Source organism: Anas platyrhynchos, chromosome 5 (assembly GCF_047663525.1).
Source record: "Anas platyrhynchos isolate ZD024472 breed Pekin duck chromosome 5, IASCAAS_PekinDuck_T2T, whole genome shotgun sequence".
Taxonomy (NCBI): Eukaryota; Metazoa; Chordata; class Aves; order Anseriformes; family Anatidae; genus Anas; species Anas platyrhynchos.
In genome coordinates, this window is record NC_092591.1 from 51309865 (window position 1) to 51334791 (window position 24927).

Below are 24927 nucleotides of genomic sequence, written 5' to 3' on the forward strand. Positions count from 1 at the left end.
ATGTTACAAGACATGCTGCCATAACAACAAAAAAATAATAATAATAATAATAATGCATGCATAGAGGTGGATGCAGACCACCACTACTGAGCATAAATATAGAGAGAGAAACATTTTTGATTCCAAGCAGTATCCAGAGGGACACAGAAGCACAAAACAGAATCGAGAAGAGAACAGGAGCTTGTGCATCAGAGAGAGAGGGGGAGAGAGCAAGAGAGTATTGGTAAATAAATGTTAGAACTCTGAACAGATTTGGAATTCAGTTTGGCGAAGAAAGAAATAAGCTGAGTTTTATTTTAGCCAAACAGCATTATCCATGCTTAATTACTTGTTCCTTACATTTTAAGTATTTCCATTTATAGAATTGATGGTTATCTAACAGAACTGACAATGAATACTGGAACTGAGGGGATGTATCTCTATGAAATCTAAATTTAGATTATATAGAGAGTTATAAAGCTAAATCAGCCAACAAATCAGCCAAAGATCTCATCTTTGAGGGAAGCATATCTGCTAAAAAACTGTACACAATAAATGGCAAACTATATTATCGTATGAAGCTCATACCTTTATCATGATGTTAATGAGTAGAACATCAGAAATGAGTTGTTATGGTCACACAAATGCAGAAATTAGGCTGGAAATTATTCACATGGACAATGCAGGTTTTAGAGAAGGGCACCATGGCTGGAACTTTTGCTGTCCATCCCTCACGACATAGATACAACTTGTGATATCATCTTTGCCACTTTGCTTGAATAACTACTACAGGATATACCTCACAAAAATATGAGAATCACAAGAGTAACTGATTTTTTATTCTTTATTTTTTTAAATGAAGCAGTTTGGGACATTTACCAAGCAGCAGAATTGTAGCAGACTGAAGCTTCAGCAGACACAGGTAATGGCAGGATTCCAATAAAAACAACTGCAGCCACAACAAAGCACCAAGGCAACAGCTGGCTTGACATCAGTACCTTAAAACTAGGGAATTTCAAGCATCACTTCTTGGTATGGGTGAAAAGTGTGACTCTCCTATGTGTTTTTGTTATACAGCATTAAAAGCATTGTAATACTATCAAAATTTTCATTTAAAAACAAGATCACTTTTATCACACACATTTTATCCTGACATATACTTCACTTTTATCATGACATATGCTTCATCTCAAAACAAGCTGCAGCTGTTCAGGGTGGAACATGGAAAAGCCACTGCTACCTGTGTGGGGCTGAGCTGCAGGCCATGCAGCAGCCGCAGCCCTGTGCCTCCAGCCAAGCTGTGGCCACAACAAATTTGAATACAAGGGAGCAGCAGCAAGCTCTAACACAGTGGTCTAAGTCTATAAACAAGCAGGAAATTACTGTTTAACAGAAACGAGCCCATAATAAATATATACAAAAGCATAAGATTTTCTTAATCTTCAGTCACTCATGATAGCTTTTAATTCTTTGGTCCAAGAGATGACAGGACCATGTATCAGAAACAGTCCACAGCTAAATATTCCTTCTAGCTTCTCTGCAAAACCAAGGACTCCCAGACTGGTGAAAATTCAAGTACGAATCTATCACTCTGGTATTTTAAAAGGAAAACATGAAGAGTATGTCAATTGTATGCTTTGATATTTCATCTTCAGGAGGAGGATAAAAACTTTTGTGCATATATAAATGCTTTAAGGATATTGTGAAAAAAGCCTGACATTTGCCAACATTCTGGGTATAACTTAGGACATTTCAGCTAATTAATCAATATCAATCATGCAGTATCTACCAGAAACATTTTAAATTTACAATTGGTGATGCACAGGATATATTCTTATTTTTGCTGTAAAGTGACCTTCAAATTGGTGACAAAACATATTTCATGGTAACTTCACTGTCAGACATCTGCAGTCTGAAAACTGGGAGAATACAAATGAGTCAACAGAACTTCCAGTTTGTGAATAGGCTGTATTTAATATATGACACATGGTATACATAATACACAGTGTACTTACAAGGTTGCTGAGGATAACAGGATCTAAGGAATGCAAATAATTTTAATATCATCAAAATTAATGTAATTTAAAAATGTAAATAAATATTGCTGCATCTTTCACTGTGTTTAGTATGCATGTAGGATTACAATAAACAAACCAAATTAAATGTGGTCTTGATGCAATTTAATCAAATACCTTTTTTAATGTCTTGCTGCTCTGGGTGTGTGGAAGGAATTAGATATCTAATAATATTAGCTGTATTTTGTATGAAACAATATGAGAGCTTGAAACATGACACATTTTTCTTATAAACCAAATAAATCAATAAACACATACATATCTTTTGGTAATCTGGTATGTATGTTTGTTTTTATTTAGCTTTTTTGTTTTGTTTTGTTTTTTTTTTTCTCCCCTTTGGACAGGAAGCTAGAAATGCACCACTAATTTAAACATTATTTTTCCATCATCTGAATGCTCTTCCCATACCCATACACATAACTAGATTAGATCTCAGTGAGAGTACAAGAGCAACAGAGTCATACTGCCATTACTTTTGCTATATCAGGTTTAGAAGTATTCACTTTAAATGATGGATGGGGAAAAACAACTTGAAAAATTTACATCTTACTTTAAGAAGCTGCTGAAAATATATTTTATATGACCTGCATAAAGCTTTCAGAAAATGCAGTACATTTTCTTTCTCAAAGAACAGTATCAGTAGAATGCCTCCAAAAGCTTCAAATTTTACCACTGACAATTGCACGCTGCCAGACCAGAACTTGCTTGCAAACTCAGAGCGTAAGAATTAGTGAGCCAAATACAAAATATCAAGAAGACCTTTGGTGTCACACTTCAAGAAAGAGGAAGATTTTGAAAAGAAAAAAAAAAAAAATGTCAAAACTTGACTGAAACAACACAAAGATGATCTCAAATGGCATTACAGGTGCCTTCCTGACAGCATACATTCAACAAGGCAAGAAGACTGGGGCAAGAAGACTGGTTCTGTTTTAAACTAGAGCTAGTTTATGTAGAGCTACATAACTAGAAAAGCCACTCTGGGAATATATAGCACACCATAATAAAAAGCCATGATTTTTTTTTTCCACAGTTTATACCTTGAAGCACAAAAGAAAAAGCATCTTTCAACATTCATTCACCTACTGTACACAGGATACCACAATAATTTATGCCATGGGCAAAACTTGAAAAAATAAGAGTACTGGTATATCACAAACTAGAGGAGATTTCCTATACTGACAAGTGCTATCAATCTGTCAAGCAAAATGTGTTTTCCACAAAGGATAGTATTTCCTGTTTAACTTTTAAATATCTAAAGAAAGATACTAAAATCTGAGATTGCACTGTACACTTTCCTTATAATGTGTGGGGAAAAAAAATAGAAAAGTACTTCTGTAGTACAATTCATCATATCTAACTTAAAAAAACTCACATAAGAAACACCTTTAGAGAAGTCAGCTTATATCCTCTCATACATATCCTGCCTAGTTAGATCTTAGATAGCTAGATAGCTTAGATAGCTAAATTAACCAAGATGAACATAACCCTAAATGCCTTAGAAACTATTAGCCCTGCTAATTCTTTTACAACATAATAATTACCCACAACTTGGTTTCAAGGGTCTAACTGGTAAACCCTTATGCAATGAATCAAGGAAGAGATGTAGGTCTCATCTCAGTTATTTGCAGTTGATTACATAAATCTCACGTTCCTTCAGTGAGTCCTAACCATGCTCAAATGAAAACTACATGTACTGTTATGACTGGGAAAGAAAACAAAGTTGTTCATTTAGCAACCTAATTGGACCAACTGGAGAGAAGCTTTTGTAGTTTTGTGGGAAGAAAAAGCAATTAAACATATTTTATGTTGCACTAGAAACACAGAAAGCAGCTCTCAAGTTTTTCATCTTTGCATAAAAGGAAATTTATGTTCAAAGTCACAAAATATATGAACTTTTTTTTTTTTTTTTTTTTTTTTTTTTTTTCCAGAAAAGACTTCAGAGTCAGTGGACAGCTAAGAACTTACAGGTCCTCCTGTGGGCACCTCTACTGAAGAGTTTAAGAAGAGTGTGGTTAAAGTACTGTGATACAAAAACAAGCCATTAATAGAGCCAATCAGGTAGGAAACCTCTTCTTCAGACAACATTCTTAAAGAATATTCTTTAAAAAAGTTGCCACTCTTCTTGAAAAACAGATGCTTTCTCTCTCATATACTTCACAGAAATCTTTACCACATAGATAATTACAATCTGTGTAATTTTTCAGGATGAAAATCAAGGATGTTGCCTTGATTACTTTGGATGGGGAAAAGAAAAACCAAGGCCTCTCTTCAAACCCATAATATGATGCTATTCCTTTTGACATTTTTTATGAGCTTCTTGGAATCCAGTGACAGCAATAGATTTGGCCAGTATTCTGTGAACATTTTAATTTCAGAGTGACATTTTAGTGTTTGTGTGTTTTGCTGCTGAATTTATTAGAATGTAGAGTTATACAGATACAGCTGATAAAAGCATTAATCAAAGCAGGCTCCACAGAACCTGCAAACAATAGATGAAGTGTCTACACAAAATATGATAGATAATGGTATAAAAATTAGAAAAAAAAAAAAAAACCTCCAAAATAACAGAGAAAAGGACATAAAACAGACACTTTATGAACATAAAGTGACTTAATGGTTTGTGATAGGGATAAAATGTACGTGTCCAAATAAGGGTAGAAGTAGAGTCTAATAATTTTTGATCACTGTATAAAAAGACCTGTCAGAATCCATGCATTCTTTGTATGGGTCTTGGGTAGCCTGCATAACACTGTTCCAATTCTTTATTGACACACATGGTACATTAGCATCTTGTGTGTGAGATCATGAGTGTGACAGGGCCATACCTTGTATGTATACCCACTAAACAGGGAGGAGCCATTGCCTCTGAACCCAGCGTGTGGTACGTTTTGAAACAAGAATGGTGCTGAAGTTTCCAGACTACAGAGCAATGGACCTCTGGCTATGATTCAAAAAAAAAAACTGACTCACAGTACCAATGGGTTTGTTTTCTCTGACGAGGGATGAAATTTAAAAGGGATGTTAAAAATTGTCACAGCCAGACTAGAAGCAGAAGAAAAAAAAAATGAAATGAAATTACATTACTTTCTCAACATCACTGCCAACAAAGTTAAGCTCTCTTGTTCTATTTGTAAAGCAGGTCAGGGAAACCAAGAAGACATTCACAGAAGCTGACTGATAGCCCCCATGTGTAATATGAGCAGATCACAAAGAGTGGCTACTAGGAAGAAGCTTTATAAAGATGTTGAGACTTTACTCATAGCACCTACACAGAGGTTGTCTCATGTAGAATATGTTTAGCTGGGCACACACTATAAATTCCTCAACTTCAGACCACAGCTGAAACTGATGAAACATCAATGATTTAAAATAACTTCAGATTCCACCTCTTCTGCTCCAAAGGAAAAAGTTTAACTTAGTACTTTAGCCCTACGTATTAATAATCAGTAGATCCCTTATAATTTAAAATGCTTATTATGCCTTCCAAATAATATTCTTACTGTGCAACCCACAGTTCCGTCACACGTCCGCTTAAATAGGAAGAAAAATTCATTCATAATAATAAATTTAGACCAAAAACAACAACATTGTGCACACTTGCAAGTATGCATCCATACAGTAGTTGCAAGGGAACATATAATTATTCTCATAAAATGCACGCCTGAAATTGAATTTTTATTTCAAATTAGTTTGTAAAGAGTATGGTTTGTCTAATATGTTATTAGGACCTCTTCAGATGAAAGGAGAAAAATGGATTAATAACAAAGAGCATACTGATTGAAATCTAATTTCTGTTATCACAGCTAAATGCTATTTTTGCATGCAAGCTGAAGCTGTGTATTTTGTGATACAGTCCCATAACATATCGTCATTCATTTCTGTGTTCTTTAAGAGCCATTTTCTGTTAAATTGAAAATAACGGTGCCTCATGTAACTATGCAATATAAATGCTTTCAGTTAACAGTCAATTCTCAAACAAGAGAAAGAAATAATTATTCCTGAACAGTGTTTTCAGGTGAAGAATACTACCCACATAAAACACCTTTAAAAATAATGTATGCCTGATTATCAGCACTACTCAGATGATTAATCTTTCCCTCAAAGCACATATTGATCCCTAGCAAAGAATTTCAATTACATGAAATAATTCCATGTATATTTCATGAATATTTTGTAAAAACAACCTGAGTTCTTTGCATTCAGAAGTAGTTTAGAAAATGAAAGACACTGAAGACAGTAAGCAGCCAAAAGAGGTGGGCTGTTGTGATAAAAAACTGAGGACAAATATTTTAGTTTTATTTTAGTTTCAGCCAATTCATATTTTCCGATGAGAAAAAAATATATATTGAATTTAGATCAGTTCTCATCAGCAGCATCACTCTGTTGCAGAATCCCTTCAACTGCTGAATGCACTGAAAATTATGTGCCACTGCACGTGTGTTTAGTTACCTTGTTAGGTGCTATCCTGAGGCACTTAGAATAAATACTGGGTGAAGTGCATCTTCTGCTATCATTTTACACAAACAGACTAGGAGCAAGTACCTTCCAGAAAGCAGTGAAAGGAATTAAAAGTACCATAAAATTACAAGGACTATAATAGCAGGAAACATATATGATGGGACATCATATAAGGAAAAGCAAAACTTCTTGCTGAGCTTCAGCTGATAGCTACACGGTCAAGTTAGTCCAAGTGGGATCTAACTTTTAGCCTGGAAAATAAAACAGTACTAATCCATTTGATTTTTATTTCAAATCAATCCATCTCAAAAGCTAATGAGCACATCAAGTAAAAGAATTCACCTTTACAATGTATTGATGAAATATTTATTTTCTTTCCCTAACAATGAAAGAATTGATTTCAAATCATGTAATCAGGATACTAAAAGTATTTATGAACAACAAAAACTTCTATAGATGCTCACAACAGGTGCCCAGTGACTTTAGTTTTCCCCCAATGTAATCCTGCGAGAAGTTACAAACATCATTGTCAACTTTGTAGCTAAAATGAGAATTTTGACATCACTTTCCCAAGACTTCCAATTTCTTTGACCAGAGGACCACTTTTACATCATCTTATCCAGTCTTACCAGAAAATACAGACATACTGCAGTTCTAATTGCAGAGCATTTAGATCCTGATTTGGGATCCCCAACGCTACAGTTGAACAATCAGATTGAAACCATTTTTTCCTTCAATTAATAAATTATTTGCAAAATACCATCTTTTATTAAGTAATTTATTATTCAGGGTTGTCAGAAAAGTTTACACAAATGAAGGCAAGCTGCCTGGCTGTACGGTAAAAGCCTAAAGGCGAGGTTTGTTCGTCAATATATATGACACCATCTCAGCTGATATCATTTCTACTCTTGCTGCAACTTCTAGGAAAGCTGCAGTCCAGGAATCATATGCTGAAAATACTGAGTAATAAAATGCTTAAAATCCTGCTTTTGCATGACTGCACAGCTATTTGAATGACAGATATACAGACCTCAAATACTGGAGACAATAAAATCATCCCCACAAATGTTTGTGGGCAGAGGAGACAAACAAAACCATAAACTCAGTTGAATCAATTAGCCTTTCTAAAGTCAAATGAGACAGCGATTAAAGCGACATCCATCTCAAGAACTAAAGGATTATTTAGTGGACCTTAATCAGGCAAGACATGCAATGAAATTAAACAAGCAGATTAAAATTAAAAATTGTCATCCCCTTAGCTAAATCAGAAACAATATTGTTACCAGACAAAACAATGCTATGTGCACATCATGGTGAGAAGGAATAAATAGCCTTTTTCTCTTTCCCTTCGGTACTAGTGCATTAAGTCTGAGAAGGTAATTAATGTTACTACACATTACTATGAATTTAATCAGAATTTATGTCTTTGTCTGCCATTGAATAGTCTTGTTTTTCAAGTTCCTACAAAAGGACATACTACTGCTATTTTGGGGAAAGGTAACAAAGATAGAGGTTTATCTAGTGTCACGTCATTCTGCTGACAAGGTAGGCCATGCATCATCAGCTTTCTTCTTCTTCTTCTTTTTTTTTTTTTTTTTTATGAGCTTTACTTATCAATTACTATTAATCCTGATTTGTGTTGCCATGGATTTTTCTGAGCAAAGGTTACGAATGCATAGCAGAGCCTGATGGAGATTAATGTGCAGAATAAAACAAAGGGACAAAAACACCTTCAGAAAAGTATGACCTCAGACATGATCTGTCATATTACCTTATTTGCTGCTATGATAAAAATAAATTAAGAATCTCCAACCAACAGTTTCTTTGTTAAAACTGAATCATAATCACTAGATAAACTGAAATTTTAATCAGCATTACAGTAAATGTACTATACTTACATGTTGTTCACAGTATTCAATGGAGCATCAGCCTGCTTGCTTTCCAATTCAATAAATAATCATGGTTTCTTGCAATAAAGAAATTCATTTCTGGAAAGACAAAACAGGAGGTTAAATGTTTTTTAATAGTTTTTTTTTCAGTAGTCATGCACTGTAAAGCAACATATGAAAATAAGGTCTCAGCTGGGAAATTACAAGTACATATTACAATTTCATTTTAAAAACTTCATAAGTCTTTATTTGTGAATGCAAATGCATTATTAATATTTTATGAGAGTCAAGAATACATTTCATATATAGGTGAAAAGTTACTTGAGCTGCAGGAAATTTATTTTTTCTGTTTTTTTTTTTGTTGTTGTTCTGCCAACAAGAAAGTTTGTGCTTTTCAGGAAGTACGCATTCCCAGTTTCAACAAAGAAGACCTTTCACAAGCACAAGAAAGTAGAATATTGGCATCTTGGCTTAAACAAACAAACAAACATGCATTTTTCTTATTAAATAAATAAATAAATAAATCCCTTGATTATTAATGGCACAAGGATTTGAAAGAAATCCTCTAGATGATATTCCAGAATACTGCCCATTATCCCTTTTCAATATTTATTAATAGGAACACATGAAGAAAAGAAACAGGCTGAATAATAGACTCTAACAGTGAAATCAGTTTAACTGCAGAGTAGACTGTAAGAGAAAAAAGAATCTCTATAGCAAGCTATACTTATATATATAAACTTATATATATGTAAGTTTATGAGATCCAGTACATTCTTTCTGCTCTGACAGAAGCTTGAGTGAGTTCTACCATTTTCTCTAGGAGGAAAAAAGACTAATTTAAAACATTTTTGCTTCCTGTACTTGTAAACAAATATCCTCTAGTTTGGATAGTCAATGAGTTTCCTCTCTTGCTATCAAAATATGGTAAGATTTCTAGTCAGTGTTGTAGCATATTCCTTGCTGTCAACAGAGAATTTCTATTATTATTATTATTGAGACCTTATTCCTGCAGATTCCTGAATAACTCGTTTAAACTTTATGATGATATTCTTGTGTGTGTAGTTTGGTTTAAATTACTCTTTGTGACCCCCATCCTCAGCCATTCTACAGATGAGGATACTAAATGCTGAGAAAATTTGACTTAGAATTTTTTATTAATTTTAACCCTGCCAGGTCTGAAAGAAAACATTACACTAGTGTAGTAACAGAACACTACTAAGGCTGATCTGCAGAGATTCTGTTAGATTGTATAGCAAACCTGCTTCATGGCTAGAACCTCATCAACTATTTACAAGGAAAGGAGTGATGGCACGCAGGTGCTTGTGCAATGAATGCAGGTACCAAGATCCAGCTCTCCAGTTTTGTCAGCCCTTCATGGAACAGCGATTCTGACATATGGTATTTATCTAGCCATAAAGAAAGGCAGACTGACTTTAAGCACACATGGCCAAATTCAGCTTGGCTTACAACATTAAATACACCAATATAGAAATGCAACAGTGTAACTTAAGGGACTGGAAACACACTAAAATAATTACCTTGTTCTGGTAATTTTCAAGTTTTAGGCACACATCAGTAATCTGAAGTTTTAATAAATCTCACCTTTCATGAATTCTGGAGTTAAGTATATGACATCAAATGTCACAAGCTTAAAAAGGTATAAAACAAAGGATTGCCTTTACAGGCTGGTAATAGAGTATTGCACATTATTTTTCTCTGATAGTTCAGTCCTGCCAGCTACCTGGAGAACCATTTGCTCCTCTCAGAAGGTGTTCAGTGACTCTTATTACTTAACCAATTAAAAAGGGCTAATTTGTACTCTATTCCAATTGTGTGCTGAGGACAAGAATTCAGCATGATGACAAAGCTCAGATTTGGAAGCAATGGCACATACCTGTGAAGCACATTATAAAGCTAATGTATTGTGGTGGAACTCTTTAATACACCTCCTATGTGAAAAGAAAGTCACTAAGGATGGCCAGTCTGTGCTGGCAAAAAGGAATAGGATTGCTTGCCTGAAAGCTGCAGCCTTGCTGGAAGTCATCTTCTATTTAAAAAATAAAAAAATAAAAGAAGAAAAATGTAGAAACACCTCCTATTTCTCTCTGATGTTTCTGGTAATCACATGTTAAAACTCATCCTCTGGAAGCAACTGTTAATATTGCAGAATCTCTTGCCTACTGAAAGGAGAACCAAATCCCTTGAATGAACAGTCTCCTTCCAGAATTTGCCTAAGCAAATTGCCTCTTCTTCCCTTCCTTACTCCTATAGAAATATAGAAATACACATTTTATAGGTGATGAGATGGCAGGTAAAACCTAGTGCATGAAGCAATAAAAATAAAAACTATTAAAAAAGAAAAGTAGAAAATACTGTAGTAGAAATACTGTTTAATTTTTCTGTTTGGAATAGTTTGGAATATTCTCATTAACAGCTTTCCTGGTTTGATAATTTCTAGCTGTTGTTCAAAAGTCATATACAGGTTCACAGGGAAAAGAAACATTAGGCAAAACACTGTAAAATCATCTTTAAATTTCTAAACTAGATAACTGTAACCTTCCCTTCAAAATATCTCACCTCTCCTGACTGTTACGGACATGTCTCCACAGATTCAAGAAAAAAATATATTATAATCTAAGAAGGTAGTGTGTTGATACAGCCTCTCAACCTTCAGTGATATGCTTCAGTTTTGTCTCATTGACATGTACGTGACCACACAGTACTATCATTATCAAGTACTACCTAGCTGTTACAATCGTCTACGAACTGTTAATATATAGTATATGTAAGCAAAGATCACTAGAAAAAAAAATACCAACTGTAAAGACTAAAAAAAAAGAACTGAAATTAAAACCAGAGAAATGTAAAATTTTGGGGAAAACAAAACAAAACAAAACAAAACAAAACTGTTTATTGACATTTAAGAAGCAATCAGTATGAAGCATCATAGATTATAGTTCTGGGAAGTGGCAGAAAGTAATGGCTGTAGACAAGAAATCTGCAGTAGAACATAGCCCTTTGAAGTACTTTGCCTCACGGCTCACTGACCAAAACCATCACTACCAAATGTAAGGAGCTGGAACCTCTGTGGTTATTATGTACAAGTATTTTTTCTGACAACTGAGTTTTAATTAACGTTTCTGCAAGTTTGGGGCTACAAATTAACAGTGGCATTCATAATTACAATAATAGCAGACATTTAATCATAATGACACATTATTGTTGTCATTATTTTTGTACTGTTATTGTACTATTATATTTTACACAAACATTAGTCAAAGCTGTTATAGTGATGTCTACACCACTCTTCAGTTCTGCTCAAAAAACTGTAGCTGAATGAAATAAATTACATATTTAGCAAAATATGTAAGATTTATCCATTATCAATACCCCAGAGCAATGCCACTTACTTGTCTTTATTAATATCCTAGAAATACAGGATTTCAGGAGATCTCAGCTCATTATGTGGCACATAAATTGATTTTCTAGAACATACTCAAGGATCTTTAGATAAGCTTCTGATCCTTTGCCCCGGTTAGTCTTAGAAACTATCAGCAGAAAGCATCCATGACATTCTTATGCCATTCTTCTCCTATTCTTAAAATTGTTTTCCTAATGTCTTTAAAAGCAGCAAACAAAACCACTATCTTCTTGTCTCACCTGCAGTGAGCATGAAAAGCATGAAAACCCCTGATCACAGCCCTCAGAGCAACAGCCCGCTCCAACCTGGAGATTTTACCTTCATTTTTGCTCCTGCTCCCAGACCTTCCATTACTTGTCAAAACTTTTCGAGTACACAGACATAAACAAAGTGCTCCATTCACTGTTAATTCAAGTGGAAACATTACTGCCAATGCCATACACATAATTTCTGTTACCTTTGTTTGTGGTTTTGTTTGTTTTCTTCATACTTAACCTCTTCAGCAGCAGTATAACACAGCAAACACAGTTACTTTAGAGACTGCTATGACCCACAGCCTACAATGCTGACCTTTTCCAGCCCCAGACCCTGCAAGTTCAATGCTCCAACACTGACAATTCCCAGTTCCTTAACTTCTGAGGCAAAACATATGATAAAAAACTTATGTACAACTGTGTTAACCCATTTTCCACTGCTCTTGCTTGTATTTATTTTCGTTGCTATTAACTGTTGAAAATCAGTTTGTAATTCACTTTTTAAGATTGATAGAAATAAGGTTATTCAATACTTCAGTTTTCTCTATGACTTGTTATTTGATCATTTACCACAGTAACATCTTAAAATATTTTTCATATCTTTTTGCATTATTTTTCTAAACCGATCATGTAGAGTGCCTTATAATACTTTTGTTATAATTCTCGTTTTGCCCCAGCCTTTCCAATTTAATCCTGACATAGACATTGCTTCCATACACAGCTACAACTTCTATATGCTTTTAGTAAAGTTACTTTTTGATGTTCAGATTCTTAAGAACTGAGGCTACCATGTTGCTTTTCTACCACACTCTTTTTGATATATAGATGTTATTTCATTTTTACCATGAAGACAACCCATAGCACTGCCATGCAAAGTAAATGAAGTTTCCTGAATAACAGTAGGAGAACTGAGTTGACTCAAGGCCAACCAATTAGCCCACAACAAAATTTGAAATGTAAGTCTGGATTGCAAGTGTTTAGTGCTAGTCAGTCACTGTAAATTAACTTAGAGGAGCAAAAAGTAATAGCATAGAGGGGAGCCAAACCATGTTTATAATGAGCAAAAATAGAAAGAAGATATAACCACTGAGCATTCCCTGCTGTTAAAAAAGAAAAAGCTGAATTGTGCCTAATTTCTGCAGTGCAGGGAAAACAGAAGGGCCAATTAAGGACTGCTTCAGGTTCAATTTTCATCTGGAAAATAGATTAGCTTATCTGGATCTTATATAGCATTGCTCTTACATTTAGACTGAATTATTTGCCTTCAAAACATTAGCATGCCAATACAGGAGAGTGGCATGGACACCTATTCAGTCAAAATCCCTTTGGAAATTTAGAAAGTAGCAAGGAAGAGCCAACACAACAGCAGTACAAAACAATTCAATGTAGCTCTGGCTTTATTCAAACAGAAATATTGGAAGTTATACAGTGAAGCAGAATTAACTATAAGACCTAACATTTTAGTCAATAATTCTACTGCAAAAAAGTCAAATAATAGATACCGTAATTAGTAAAAGCTCAGATTTTTTTCATCCAGAAGAGAAGATGGCACACTTAAGTCCTTTTTCTAAGGCACTGGTTCAATACAGAGTCATTGGAGAAGAGCAGTGCCTACAATTGCTGAGTTTATCTCCTTACGTGTTTGGCTGTGCATGTTCTACAACTGCAGTGTAAGGAGCAGTTAGTGAAGACTAAGTGAAGACTGCTTTAAGCAGTGGTCTGAGCAGCACTTGAAGCTCCAAGTGTGTTGTAGAGCTTGTGAGAGATGATAAATTATTACAAGTGTTGCAACTGCAGGCACAGTTACAATATTAGGTGGTGATGCTTTGGGGTTTAACGCTTGCCCTATTTCTTACAAATGAATTAGAAAGACTTAGGAATTTTTCTTCTCAACACCACTAGATAGACTTACTCTTTCCTAGTACAACCTCCTCCTCTCCACTTCCTAAAATAAATGCATTGAACAATGCCAAGTACTGCCATGACAAGAAATAATTTTTAGTTTAATCAGCCTATTTTCAGCATTTATCAACATGAAAGACTGCAGAATATTTTCAGAACCCAGGAGGCTGCTTTCTCCCATTAAGAACCAAGCTGGCTCACTGGATGCTTAGGGAATACTGCAAATAATGTAGGCTCTAGTTAATCTTTTCCTTATTTTAACCAAATGCTTTACAATTCTCTTTTGAAAATTTCTATATTTCCTATATTTCAAAAAGTCCAAGGCCAGAACTCTGAAGAGAAAGGAAAGGCAAAACCAAAATTCTACTTCATTTCTGGCAGTGTATCTGTGTTACTGTGGGAAAAAAATGCCATAGAGAAATGGGCCAGGAGTTTGTGAATGCTGGTTGAACTGAGAGTTATTTTATGTCAATGGACTTTAATGTGTCCTGACAAGAAACAATCAAAACTGACAGGTTAACACACGCAACATGCACTTCATTTTCTATGTCAACCTCATGAACTTTGCCATGTTACCTCATCTTCCAATTTAGTGAGGGAGAAATACAAGCTTCTGGAGATCACTGATGGTTAATAGGTAATATACTTGCATGCAGCTCAGAAAGAATAAGGTCAGAGCGTAAGTATAAACAGGGTTTACATGCTTTCAGGCTGAACTTGCAGCTCTGCATGTAATGAAGCTATAGCAAGTTTGGTTGCAATAGTTCTGAGTTCTCAAAAGCAAGTAGAAAGGAGAGCCTCACTGTATCAGTTAAAACAGAACTAAGGAAACAGTACACAAATTTTACATTTCAGTTCTGGAATGGTCTTGTACTTAACATGTAAGATGTTAATGCCTCTTTTATATATACATATATATATATAAACATAATTGGCAATTTCTTAAAATTACGTGAATACTGCAAAGTGTTTATTTTCCATTAGGCCTTCAAATATTTATTACACCCCCTTTGTATAAAAATACTTGCATGAAGTTACACTGTTAAAATAGCAGACAACCTGGAAAGCAGACAACTTCCCAGGCAATACCATGGGAACTCAACGTCACTCATGCAAATCTGACGGAAGGAGTATTTTAAAAATAAAAGAAATGACTGCAGGAACTGCAATAAAGTAACAATGTGCTGTCAGTTATAATAAAACCAGGAGACAAACCTCAGGCAGTAAGCCTCGTATCGATGTGTTCTTCAGATCTGATATGGGGATGGCTACTATGTGATCTCTGTTAAACCCAAAGATAAAAACTACAGATTATTTTCAAAAATTCCTAGTAGTTCCTGAGACAGATGCTTTTCCTAACAGTATCTAAAAGGCTATAACATTCAAGAAATCAATTATCAAATAGCAATTATAGGTCTATCGTACAATGTTTGGAACCATTTAACTTAATTATACTCATACCGCTGTGTATAAGTGCCTGCAAAGAATTGCAAAGAGCTCTGAAGGTGAGCTGAAAGTGAACTGCAGGCTGTTTAAGGCTAGAGATCAGATGAGAATTATGACAGAAGATGTGGGGTGAATTTAGTCAAAAAGTAAGGGAAGTGATTTCATTATATGAAAGACCTGAGAGACCTACTGGTCATAAAGTGAATTACCTAGCATTATGCTAAACACTTTCAGAATACCGGCTGGGAGTATTTACATTTACAGGATGCAGCTCATTTGTGGAGAAGACAAGTTGTGATTTGTTCCCAATTTCTGACCATTCTTTTTACACATCCTATAGACCTGCAATTCTGATTCAGTCAAAAGCCCTCCCACTCTTCTCTCCTGGCATAATGGTCCTTCCCATTTTAGACTATCTTGTCTGAGTCATTATCTTATCCTGAATAAACAGTCCATTCTCCCATCCTCATTACAAGCTCTTAAGATAGCTGTAGGAATACAAATTACATGTAAAGCTACATTTTCTCAGGGACTTTAGTACAAGGGAAGTAACTTTCAAAGGTTATAGCATAAAAATACCCCTTATCAGCAATTTCAAACCTGTAAAACAATGGAGCAAACAGTAAGACTCAACAAAAATACCGCACAGCTTCAGTGAACAGCAAAAACTACAACAATATTCACACTGATTACAGAACAGATTCTACAAGATGTTCCTGACTGTTTTTAATGGAATTTTAAGATCAGCGAATTAAGAGAAAAAAGGTTTTAATATAGCTGGATTTTAGGAAATCATTATCCAACAAAATTGTAACCTCAAAAAGAATCAAAACTAGTTTGGATAGTATTAACAAATAATAATGAAAGCACTTTTTTTCTGCAAAGATTTACAATATATTAGTATAGAAACTACGATTAATCTCTTCAATACAGACTTTAGTGTCAGGGACCAAGCTAACATCACCAACAAACAGGGATAAATAAATTCACATGCTTCTTCCACCTGATTTTCATTTGCAGGACAAAATACCACAAACTTCTCTCTGTTTCTCTACTATGTGGAGAAAGAATGTAATGGTCAAAGATAAGGATCTCATGTTACCAATTTCAGAGACATTTCAGTGAAGAATCCAGGCTAATAATTATATAGTTAATGGTTATTTGGATGATCCATTCCTTTGAATTTTGAGAAGAATAACCATTTATTCAAGGAAAACTTTTATTTTGAAAAATTGGTCATATTAAAGATTCAGTTTCTGGTCTAAACCACACAGACAAATAATCACCATCCCTACTAATTTAAACTTTTGTACCCAGGATCTGGAAACAAACAATAGCAGGGTCTTGAACCTTAAACATTAGAAATCAGTATGCTGCTAATGAGCTATTGGCTTTTCTGCTTTTTTTCTTTGCTTTCTTTGATTAAAGAATTGGAAAAATATAAGATCTTAAAAAAATAATAAAAAAAAAAAAATCCACAATAGAAAAAAGCATGGTTTGGTCACTGAAACTGACACTTAGATACAAAACTGTGATACTAATAATATACTTTAATGAACCCATGTACAGTCTTTCAGCATCCAAGAAGAAAATAATGACGTCCAGAAGTTGTAACATCTTTTTACCCTTAGGTCATTCCTTTATTAAAAAAATACAAATTCACAGAACATAAAGCAAAAGGACAGAACATAGAGCAAAATCTTCTGTGTTTTTCAAATCTGTTGGTATATGTTGATATATGTTGATCTGTGGCATATTTTGAGAAGTCTACTACAGGACACATGAATTATTTCAAGGTCTAGTGACAGATGCACTCTTTTTTTCCCTGTATACTATTAACTTTCTAAAAAGTTAAAGTAATTTAATGATCCTGTTCTCCATGACTAATTTAGACAAATCCTGGTAAGCTTCTGTGTTTTCTGTTTATATATTTTTATGACAACATTTATTAACTCTTATTTAGAGTAATAGAGTGACAGGTCAGCTTCTCCAGATACAGAAAGCACGTGAAGTTTGATGAATAACTTATGCAGCTGAGCAAGGTAAGGGTCAGAGAGAGAAAATCATTATGAAGGGTGAATCTTCCAAGGTGGCATCTATCTCAAATTGAGACCTTGAGGTGATAGAAATGATACAGACCCAGGCAACTATTTCACATCAATCTCTAGGATTCTAACTTATACTCAGTTTTCCTCTGTCCTTTGAGGGAACTGAGAAAAATTTTCTCAACGACATTGCTTTTAAAATACCTTTAATTTCTAGATAAAATGAGCCTATTTAAACAGAGGAAAATGAGATACAAATTCCAGGATTATAATGATGATTAAATGGAAGAACAACTCAAGTAAGGACTCAAGTAATGCTGCTAGAGTGAAAAAAGAAAAATAAAAGTGATCAGGAATTATTTGTTAATTGTTTTAAAATTAAAGAAACTGATATAAGACTTGTTTGTAATCATTAGTGTTGATTAATTTTTCTTTTTTGGGGTGAAGAAATGAACTTGGGAAATTTGTCAGTTTGACGTACTGACAATTAAAGGGAATAAAAATAAATGAGTGAAACAGAGGTCTGGTCACCTTATGCCTACTGCATTTAATGCAGAAAATCTGAAAGATGAGGAAAGCCATAAGAATAGTTTTAGGAATTAATTGCATCTCTACAACAGATACTAGATTCTGTGTTTCTTTTCCTTCATACTGCCTAATGGGTTCAGGATGGAGAAATGCTGGTAAAAAGAATGGGAATTGCCAGTAAAAGGTGAGACTAGAATTAGTGACAGTTGTCATTTCTCAGAAGTCAGGCATTGAAGCATTGTGGTTTTGAATATTGCTTTCTTACAATAACAGCAGTTATGATGAGAACAGAAAGTCAGACCACTTACAATACAATAGTTGTAGCACAAGTAGTCAAATAGACAAATGTTTTAATCTCTGTAGTTTTAAGGTTACAGTACGCCAGTATTTCTCAGTGCCAAAACTGTAAGGGCATGAATTATGTATTGTTAGGAACTTTTTTTTTTTCCCCATAGTGACTAACCTGTGTTCCTGGCAGTAGCAATACACAAGAGAAAACTGTGATCTTCTAAGACAAGCTCAAATTCTCTGAGTAGAGGTAACCAGTTTCAAGACCTTGACATAGAGTTTTCTGACTCAAAGCTCAGGTACTGCAGCACGAAGACTTAAAACACACACCAGAGCTACAAAGGTGCAGTGACCAGCTCGTGAATACAACATAGGGGATGCCAACACATTTACTTCATACCTCATCCTTTGTGCTAACCTTTTAAAAGCTACCCATAAGTTCTTCTTAATCTCCTGCTCATTACAAAAGTGTTTATCTCCTCTTACATGGAAACCAATGGGCACTGATTTTGATACTGAGAAGAACCAGAAATATGCATATTGGTGCTGTCTGGTCGTAAGGAGGGTGACTAAGCTCCAGTCACAGAGGGATGTTGCTGAGAGTCCTGCTCCAACTGTTCTGATAACATTTGCCAGAAAATAGCTCCAAACCCAACCAAGATCAAACCATCAGCTATGCAGGCTCTAGTTTGAGAAGGCTGGTCTTTTTTTAGTTTCTCTCTGCTTGACTCCAACCTTACCACTACTTACTGCTGACCCATACTGGTGGTTTCCTGTATCCACAAGTACTACAAAACAAAAATTAACTCAGCCATAGCAAACACATCGTACAACAACTACATCATGCTTCCAACAATTTTCAAGTTCTAAGTTCTCTTGTTACCCTAAATCTTAAGCTGAAAGACAGTGTTGTAGTCATCTGATCTGGTTGATTACATCACTCAATTATTATTGCATTTATACCAAGACTACTTTATAATAAAATGTACTTCTTTCAAAGGAAAACCGTTATCACTGCAAAGACACAAAACCATAACTTTTATACGTACATACTCATATCTGAAAACAGCAGAAGAAAAAAAACAAACAAACAAACAAAAAACCCACCTCCTTTCTAAAAAGGTACACTTTGAAATTTCAGACAACCACACAGAAAACTGATCAATTTTCTATCAGTTCAGTGCTGGAGGCACAGAGGTTGTAAGCAAAGAACAGCACACCAGTACTAAGGACTTGCATGATTTGAGTGTCATCTCTCATGTGCATCTCTACATGCATTGCCTCTAAGCGAAGAAATGCCTACTCAAACTGGTAAGGACCGTAAACTGAGCAGCATTTAAGCACTGAAGCAATCAGGAGAACAAAGCAACACTTGCTTCCTCCCACTGGACACCTTACTTATTTCAGCAATAGAGAGCATAAAACACTGTGAAAGAAGCACTGTTCTCAACAACAAGGGGAATACAGCCAGTACATAGTTTGGTAGGAAATAAAAGGCAACAACAACAAAAAAGCAAACTTACTTTTTTTTTGAAAGTGTATCTTCTCACACTAAGAATATATTAAGAAAAAAAACAGACATTTATAGAAATAACTCTTTACGAAGTTATAAAAGAACAATGAGACAAGTGTCAGTTTAATAAGACCTAAAACCTCATGTTTCAAGACTGAAGTTAATTTCTATTAATTAAGAGCAATGGAGACAGCCAAGAACTCTGTGAAAGATTACATCATTTCAACATTTCTTGCATGTTATTTTCAAGAACCTTTACCTGGCCACTCTCAAAGCTTGAATCGATGTGCTGTTCTGAGTAAACAACCAGGAAGTATTCTGAAGAATCCATCATAAGTGAATCATAAGTATGCATCAGTCATAATAAAATGTAATTTTCTAGGTAAATGTTAAAAATAACTGCATCTTTATACCAGAGTACTTACCAGGATTTCAAGTTCATTCATCATAATAAACTCCTTCGGCAGACAAAACAAAATCGCCAAGGAGCACAAACACCCCAATCTCTTCTCATCCAACACAAATGAGAAGAGAAGCAGCAAATGGAAGTGTTTGATTTTGGGAGGGATTCCTTAAGAAGAAATCAAAGCAGCACAGTCAGTTACAAAATGGATGGGCTGTATAGCATTCTGTGGAGGTTATTGCTCCTGCAAACTGACCTAACTTTCCCAGTATTGAGAAACACCACATACCAGATGACCATGCGCTGCTGGCCTCAGCAGTGCAGCAACAACTAATTCATTACAAAAGGCTAGAACATTTATATACAAGGCAGACAGGCTAATTCAGCTCCTGTGCTACTATCTCTCTGGTCGACACTGTCTCTAAGAGTATATTTTCTTGTCTCTTGACTAGTACACTGATGGGATGAACATAAAAGTTATGAGAAATCTCAGTGTCCTGCAACCTAATAACTTTTACCACTGCTAAGATTTTTCTTGAGTCTGCCTTAATTTATCATTTTTTAAATTTTTTTCTATGAAAATACATTAACAATTCTTACTGGAAGCAAGTAACACTAACCTGTTTGAAGGTCAGGAAAAAGACTTTCAGCTTAATTTTATATCCCTACTAACATCTCCTTAGCCAGCTACATTGCTGATGGTAATTGACAGTCCCCAAAGAGCTGAATTTTCAATTCTCCAACTCTCTGTGAAATACCTTCCAATGCGACAATTAATTGAAACAGAAATAGCTCTGACTATACCACTTTGGTTCCTGTCAAAACTATACCACTTGAAAAAATCCCACCAAAAAGGCACGTGATTTAGAATGAATATAGTATTACAGGAACAGAGCACACATTGTACATATGTACATTACAGAGAGTTTCGGAATGTGCTCTATCTTTAAGGGAGTCCACAAGAAGAATTTTCATGCAAGAAAAGCTGAGAACTAGAAGTGTAAAGAGAGAAAAAAATCAGTACAAGGTCTAGGAGAGGAAGTGCTTCCATGATGATGATAAATTGGGATGCTTAGAAAAAGTGTCTTGAATTAAAAAAGACACAAGCACTCCTGGCATGCAGAGAACCACAGAGGTGATCATCTGGCAGAGGCCTGGAGCTTGCAGTCAGGCCCAGCAAATAACAGCAGATGACCACTGCTGACAACAAAAACTAAAAGCGAAAAAGAAAAGAGAAAAACCAAGCAATCTGGAGTTTGTCAAAGACTGCGCAAAAGAGGTCTAATCCAACAAAGAGAGCAGCAGCTACTGAAAGCAGTCCAATCTGTTATATCCTGAAGAATGATTATGTCACATCCAGGATGCACATTAAATACTTAATCTGCACTGTCTGAAACCATATTTTTCACTCCACAGATAAGGTCCCAACTATACAATTCAAGACAACAAATACATAAAGGAAAACCTTCTACTTATTTTCCTATAATTACCACAGATAACTAATATTTTTTTTCTAAAACCCTCAAAGGATGGGGAAGAACAGCTCACAAAAGTACACAGCAGAAGCAAGAGATTTTTCCTAATCAAAAAGCAGGAGTGTTTCTGAATACGGAAGAAAAAATAGTTCAGGAAAGAAGCAGTGAAAGATAACAGCACTGTGTATAACCTGTTTCTAGAACACAGTCACTTCTAAACAAACAGCAGGGAAATTTATTAGAAAATGACAGCTGTGGCACTGAATGGTTTTCTCTAACTTGATACAAGGTGCTCAGCAGCTCCACTCTGCATCTTCCCTAGCTTCCACATAATTACAACAGTGAAGTTCTGGGAAGAAAAAAAAAAAAAAAAAAAAAAAAAACACCACACATTTTTATTTCCTGTATCAGTCATTTTTTCCATGCAGCTTTGAGACAGTTTGAGTTATTACACTAACACAAATTCTAACTAACTGTATAATTCTGACCAAGTCAGTGCTGCCACAGGGATGAAAGAGAGAAGTGAACTCCAGTAGAAGGTGCTCCGAAAGCACAGAGGTACCAGCTAACTTCCTTAAATGAAGGCAAACAACTAATTTAAAAAGCAGAATAATGCAACTAAAATGTGTAGGTTCTAAGCTAACTTTACAATATCAATCTACTAAAAACAGAACACAAACAGCATCCAAAAATACAGAATTCGTAATTAAAAAACAGTAACAGAAAATCATGTATAAATTCTGTTTAAAAACTGTTTTTGTTAGTTTATTTACATACAGACACTGTTTAAAGGTGAAATACTTTGGTGTGTCACAGCACCCAATGATTAAAATGCAAGTCAGATGTAGGATATCTTTATTCTCAACTCTAGTAAGTATTCACCATGCTCAGTAATTCCCTGCCCTCTAAAGTTAAAGAAAACATAAGAAAGATTCTTTTAAGGCACCCAAATGCATTAGGAATGTCAATGATTTGTTTAATACAAAAGATTCTGAAGACATAGAAGCATTTCATAAAATTTAAATGAGGAAAAAAGAAAAATAGAAAATTGGAACAATTCTCAGAAACTTCATTTTGACACTTATACAACCCTTCTAGCAAAATTTTACAAAATTGACTCAATTTTATTTGAATGTCACTTAGTATTCCAGTACGAAATTGTTCTGTCAAGGGAATCTACGAATAGAGAAAAATGTTTGGGGGGAAAAAAAAAAAAAAAAGAAAAGAAAAGAAAGAAAGAAAGAAAACTTAATGAGTTGCTGGATTCCTATTATATCTTTTTGAGTGACTATAAAGCTCATTATAATAGATGAATTTAATGCAAGACAGGAATTAAATTAAATACTTCTACCCAAGACTATATAAAAGGAAGCACCAGCCAGCTGAAATACTCAGAATACTTTTTTGTTAAAATCATCATCAGATTTGCTGAAAAGTATAGAAGCAGGTGGCTGGCAGTGATCATCTGTAAGAACTGCTCCATCAAGACCAGTCCCTGAAATCACAGCAATTAAAAGCACTGGATCTAAAAGGATGCACTCTATCATGTGACGTGACACCATGTCATGTTCCCCAATATGCTGTAGCAACCTTGAAACACAGAATAAACAGGAAAACTTGAAAAAAAAAAAAAAAAAAAAAAAAAACATCACAAAAGCATGAAAGATCAAATTTATGAAAAAACAGTAGTCTATAACATCAAAATGACTCTCAGAGGGAAAAAAATACTCTTCAGTAATTGAAGTAAACCTAAAATTATAACACCATAACTATTTGTATAAGTTAAATTGGAAGACCCAAATATTATCCACTCCATCTAGAATTATATCACATTAATCACAAAATCTATTCTTTCTTTCCTTTATTTAAAAAAAAAAAAAAGAATTCATACAAAGAATCATCAGTCATTATACGTTTCTCAGTATTGCTCATATAGATTAACAAATGGTGCTAAGGAAAAAAAGAAATCAAGTTATGTTCTAAAGCCACTGTATATTTATATTAAGGTAATTTAGGTTTTATATTACCATGTTCTTCAATGGGAAATGAAAGGTGAGAAGAAAAAACAAAAATGACCATTGATAGTATTTTTGACTGCTTATACCAATTTGCTAGCACACATGCTTTCTTTATGCATAATTGTTGTGTTTTTTTTCATGCTTATGTTTTCCAGAGACATGAACTACCCTATAACATGAAGAACTGGAAATGTAAAGACATTTTTACTAAAAAGAAGAAAAAAAAAAAAAAAAAAGAAGAGAAAGAATGATGTTCATAGAATGTCATAGCACCTCTAAAAGGACAGACTGAAAAGGGCAGTAAGATAAGAGCAATAAGGACAGCAGTTCACCAAACTGATAGAATCTGCAGATTTGAGGCTTTAACTAAAAAGCCAGCCTTCCAATGTGATAGCATATATTAATCTATCCTGTTCAAGTAAAGGATAAAAGTGTTCTTACTCCTTCCAGCAACATCATAACAACATAACATCAACACATAAGACTCCAATCTAGAACTCAACAAAGCATTATAAAGCCTAAAACTTGGCAAAATTATTTTCTGTTTAATAATTCTATGCTGTTACCTCATTAGAACTTTGAAATTCAATATTGCAATTTCACAAGAAGTTCAATGGCAGTATGAAGCCATATAAAGTTCCCAAAACATTGCTGTCCTCTTTGATGTCAATAAATGCAACTCATGTGAAAAATAACTGAAACTACATTTGCAACATTGTGAAAATTCCTCCACATTTATATTGCGAGATCACAAATGCTAAGACATTTCAGAGAATGAAATTAAGGAAATTAATTATATGCTAATGTACATGTAAGACCCTTCATATGTTGTGTGGCATCGGCATCCTACAGAATCCCACTGAAGTGCATAAGCATGATACTATGTGCGAGATAGAGACTGTGCTGAGGAAGTCATAAGCAGATTGAACAAAAATATCAGTTGCAGAAGTGTCCAAGATCATCACATGCATACACAAAAAAAAAAAAATCTAATAAGCAAACTGAAGTCTTAACAAAAATATTTATTTTTTTTTCCTGAATTCAAGTGAAAGTGCCTGGCTGTTTGTGAGGCACATCATATAGCTCTCCAGAATTTGTCTCCATACAGCAGAATTTGTCCCACGTTAAACCTACCTACACAGCAGGAGGTTTTGTTTGTATGTTTTTGTTTTTGTGTGTGCATAAACAGTAATTTTCTACATAGTTGACAGTTGTGGTGCTATACTAAGC

At 34.7% G+C, this 24927-nt stretch overlaps 1 protein-coding gene across 11 annotated transcripts in view; it reads right to left on the reverse strand.

The window, feature by feature from the left end:
• The window catches only part of LRRC4C (leucine rich repeat containing 4C), a 513499-nt gene that overhangs the window by 285645 nt on the left and 202927 nt on the right, over positions 1-24927 (reverse strand). For all 11 annotated transcript variants that reach the window (XM_072039043.1, XM_072039047.1, XM_072039041.1 and 8 more), the window contains one exon: positions 8411-8500. The gene's annotated coding sequence lies outside the window, so the exon portion shown is untranslated. The remainder of the gene's footprint in view (positions 1-8410; positions 8501-24927) is intronic.